Genomic DNA, 5000 nt, shown 5'->3' on the forward strand with positions numbered 1-5000 from the left:
CATAAACACTTCTAAAAACCTAACAACTTATTCAGAAACGCCTTACTTGTAGAACTTTTTCCTTACTTTTGAATATTTCCTCTACCCACAATGCATTTTAGGTTCGTATTCACTAAACCTTTCCTTTCCCACCACGATCGCTGTCAAAGGCCACGGAGATGATGTGACGGGCCCCCAAGACTGTTTCAGCTCCTAATAGTGAAGTAATAATGTTAATCTCTCACTGGAACCATAAACACTTCTAAAATAATAATAAATAAATAAATAAATTCAGAACCGCCTTATTTTTAAAACGTATTGATCTTTTTTTCCCTCCTTTTTTCAATATTTTCTCTACACACAATACGTTTTAGGCTCGTATTCACTACCCCTTCGCTTTCCCACCATCATCACTTCCAAAGGCCACGGAGGTTAATTGACGTGTTCCCAGGTCTGTTTTAACTTCTAGTAGTGAAGAAACAATGTTAATCAGTCACTAGAACCATAAACACTTCTAAGAACCCATATAGATGATTCATAAACACCTTGCTCTCTCATCAACTATTTTCAAAGACCACAGAGATGATTAGCCGAGTTCTCATGAGTGTTTCTCCTGTTAGTAATGTAGGAATCACGTTAATCTGTCACTAGAACCACAAAAACATCTTTAAAGACCAATGTAACTTACCCATTTATCTTATTAAAAAGGCCTTGCTCTTCATCATAACCATTTTCGAAGACCACAGAGACGATTAGCCGAGTTCTCATGAGTATTTCTCCCGTTAACAATGTAGAAAATCACGTTAATCTGTCACCGGAACCGTAAAAACACTCTTGAAAACCCTTATCCCTTCAAGAGTATTAGGGATGCTGGCAGAAGTGTTTATACTGTTAATATTGTAGAAATCACGTTAATCTGTCACCAGAACCGTAAAAACACCCTTGAAAACCCATGTCCATTCAACTGGAGCCTTATAAAAGTAGTTAGGGTGAGGACTGAAGTGTTTATATACTGTTATAATGTAGAGAGAGAGAGAGAGAGAGAGAGAGAGAGAGAGAGAGAGAGAGAGAGAGAGAGAGAGAGAGAGGGGCAAAGAAAAACATTAACCCAATCCTCAACCACGCATATCTACCTTACACTGAAATGCTACCCCGTTACCAAGAAGTATTAGTCTTTATTACCACACCAGAGTCCACATTCCTAAACACTTCACCACCTTATCTAGTTTGACAGGCTCTAGTGGGGTGGCATTAGGGCGTTCAAGGGTGTTCTCATAATCTAGTGATATCCAAACAACAGCTCTCTACGCTTTACAGGCTTTAATATTATGTCATGGAGGCTCTTGCGGGTGTATTCGTGGTTCCAATAACAGTTTAACAAGATCTTATGTTGATTCTATATGTTTTTGTAGCTTTTAAAGGTGTTATAGGAATCTAGTAACAGTTTGACCCCTTCAGTACCATGATGCATTTCCATATTGACTCCGCTTACTATTTGGTGATTTTGTACAGCTTCAGAAACTCTTGTGAGGGATTGAAATAGAGAAGACTGTGGCCATTAATCTTCTGACCTCCATAACAACTCTCTGCGTTTTACAGGTCTTAGTATTATGTCATGGAGGCTCTTTTGGGTGTGTTCGTGGTTTCAGTAACAGTTTAACAAGATCCCCGTGTCTTTTGTTGACTCTATATGTTATTGTAGTTTTTAAAGGTGTTTTCGTGATTCTAGCAATAGTTTGACCCCTTCAGTACCATGACGCATTTCCATATTGACTCCGCTTACTATTTGGTGATTTTATACAGCTTCAGAAACTCTTGTGAGGGATTGAAATAGAGAAGACTGTGACCATGAATCTTCTGATCTTTATAGACTCTTCCTAATGTCAATAAAATGGTCTAATCGTACACAAATTTCAAGGTAAAAATGTGTCCCAGTACTGAAGAGGTTAAAAAATGTTCTGCACTTTCTATTGACTCTTTAAATGTTGGTGGGGGTCTTTTAAATGTGTTTTCGGGATTTAAGTAATAGTTTAACAAAGATTTTTCGTGATTCTGGTAATAGTTTAAGAATATCCTGTACTTTCTATCGAGTCTAGATGTTAGTGTGTGTGTGTGTGTGTGTGTGTGTGTGTGTGTGTGTGTGATTCCAGTGATAGTCTAGTAATAGTTATGTACTTTCCATTGACCTTTTAAGATGTCGCTGTGGTTTTTAAGGCTGTTTTCATAATTCCTGTGAGATTTTAGCAGTGATTGTGTCCCTAATATTGACTTTTCTGGTGTTATTGAAACTTTTTAAGAGTGTTTTCGTGGTTCCAGTAATAGTTTGACAATATCCTGCACTTTCTATAGTCCCTTTATATGTTAATTGTTTTTAAAGGTGTTTTTTTTTTTTTTTTGTGTGTGTGATTCCAGTGATAGTTTAACATGTATTCTCTTCTTTATATTGAGTTTTTCAGATATCATTGTAGTTTTAAAGAATGTTTCCATGATTTTTGTGATAGTTTAAGAAGATTCTGTACTTTCTATTGATTCAAGATGTTACTAGGGATTTTGTATACATTCTCTCTCTCTCTCTCTCTCTCTCTCTCTCTCTCTCTCTCTCTCTCTCTCTCTCTCTCTCTCTCTCTCTCTCTCTCTCTCTCTCTCTTAGGGTGTTTTCACGATTTTAGTGAGAGTCGAACAAGGATTATCAGTCACCAGAGAGAGAGAGAGAGAGAGAGAGAGAGAGAGAGAGAGAGAGAGAGAGAGAGAGAGAGAGAAAAGGAGGGGGTTGTTCACTTCATCTTTCCGTCTCTAATACCATCCCTTCATCCTGCATGGCTTAGAGAGAGAGAGAGAGAGAGAGAGAGAGAGAGAGAGAGAGAGATCCGTCATAACCCATCTCTAAACCTTTGAAAACTGTCGTGAAGTGAGAGCAACGTGATTCAAACCACTGGCTCACCAATACTCACAAAGATGACCTCCCGTGGTGACTCATGGCTCGCCTCAACACTGCCCAGGACTCACAACCAAGACGAGGGAACACCTGAGCCACACACCTGAACCCACACCTGAGCTACCTTCTTTACCTGCCTCCTTTACCTATTGATTGAATGGGTAAGGTATTGAGAGACCCTTTAGACTGTTTTCCAAGGCCACTGCGATGATTACCTAGGATTGCTAATTCTCTCTCTCTCTCTCTCTCTCTCTCTCTCTCTCTCTCTCTCTCTCTCTCTCTCTCTCTCTCTCTCTCTCTTTCATTTGTTGTACCTTAAGTTCATTTTATAATATTATCTTGCTACTTATAATGTATTAGTTTGACGTATTTGTGCGTAATAAATTAACTAAAAAAAAAAAAATTCTCTCTCTCTCTCTCTCTCTCTCTCTCTCTCTCTCTCTCTCTCTCTCTCTCTCTCTCTCTCTCTCTCTCTCTCTCTCTCTCTCTCTCTCTCTCAGTACCAAGACACGTTTTCATATTCATTCTGGTTACTATTTGGTGATTCTGTACAGCTTCAGAAATAGTGAAGGCTCTGGCCATTGATCTGACCTCCATAGACCCTTTCTAATGTTAGTAAAATCGTCTAATCGTACTCAAAACTCATGGTAAAAATGTATCCCACTACTGAAGGGATTAGAAATGTGTGTTACAATATAAAAAGGTCTATATTCTGTAATGCTTTGCTCTCTCACCGCGACTGTTTTTAAGGCCATAGAGGTGATTAGTCGGGTTCTCTAGAGTGTTTTTCTGTTCTTAGTTTATGAATCTTGATAATCTCGCCAGAACCATAAAAACACTCTTAAGAAATAATAAATCACTTCTTAAAAAAGCTCGTATTCTGAGGCGCATTCTCTCACAACGATTATTTTTTAAGGCCACAGAGACGATTAACCAGGTTTTCAATACTTTTATTTTCCTGTTGATAACGTAAAAATATTACCAATCTGTTACTAGAGTCCTAAAAACATTCTTAAAGACCCATGCGACTTAGTAGATTAAAAAAGAACTTGTGTTTTATGACACTTTTGTTCTTGTATGCTGGATGACTGGTCCCACTGTCTTCATTTGTCTTCCCTTCCTAACCCTCTTTGTCATCACCAGTGAATTGCGCCTCACAGTAGTAGATTGAAAAGGTCCTGTATTTTATGACGCTTTGCTCTCTCAGTACGGCGATTTTCAAAGGCTACAGAGATGATTAACCGGGTTTTCACGAGTATTTCTCCTGTCACTAGTGAAATCTTGTTAGCCAGCCACTAGAACCTTTGATAATGCTTTGTTGTCTCAGTACGATTGTTTTCAAATGTCATACAGATATCTAACCGGATTTTCACGAGTATTTCTCCTGTCACTAATGAAATCTTGTTAGCCAGCCACTAGAACCGTAGAAATAAAGTTAAGTAAATGAAAAAAAAAAAAGCGTAAAAACCTGTGTCACTTCAACTAGAGGTTCTGGTAAGTAGTGGATGGAGGTGAAAAAGACAAGAAAGAAAGAGAAGAAAGAAAGATAAAGAGATAACTGAAAAAGAGATAGAAAATAAAAAGGTAAAACATGAAAAAAAGGAGTTACTTTATTTGACAGAGAAAGAGAAGAAGACATAGAAAAAGAAGAGAGAACGGTGAAAGATGAATAAGAGAGGATAGAGAAAAGATGAGAGAACTGAGAAGGATGGAGAAGAAAGAGGTAAAGCATAAAGAAAAGGAGGAACTTCATTTGACAAAGAGAGAAAAGAGGAAGAAAAAGAAAAAAAGTTGAAAGGTGAAAGATAGATTAGAGAGAATAGAGAGAAGAAGAAGAAGAAGGAGAGAGAATTGAGAAGGATGGAGAAGAAAGAGGTAAAATATAAAGAAAAAGGAGATATTTCACTCGACAAAGAAAGAAAAGAAGAAGAAAAAAAAATAGCGATGAAATATAAGAAAGAATAGAAAGAAAAGAAGAAGAAGAGAGAATTGAGAAGAAAATGGTAAAACATGAAAAAAAGGACTTACTTTATTTGACAGAAAGAAAAGAAGAGGAAAAAGAAAAAAATTACGATGAAATATAAAT

General features: G+C 37.3%; 1 protein-coding gene and 1 pseudogene across 2 annotated transcripts in view; one reads left to right on the plus strand and one right to left on the minus strand.

The window, feature by feature from the left end:
- LOC123507810 (innexin inx2-like) overlaps positions 1-5000 on the minus strand; it is a 79016-nt gene that overhangs the window by 61416 nt on the left and 12600 nt on the right. The gene's annotated exons all lie outside the window — the stretch shown is intronic.
- LOC123507720 overlaps positions 1-5000 on the plus strand; it is a 70260-nt pseudogene that overhangs the window by 50231 nt on the left and 15029 nt on the right.

Source organism: Portunus trituberculatus, chromosome 23 (genome assembly GCF_017591435.1).
Source record: "Portunus trituberculatus isolate SZX2019 chromosome 23, ASM1759143v1, whole genome shotgun sequence".
In the NCBI taxonomy this organism is placed as follows: domain Eukaryota; kingdom Metazoa; phylum Arthropoda; class Malacostraca; order Decapoda; family Portunidae; genus Portunus; species Portunus trituberculatus.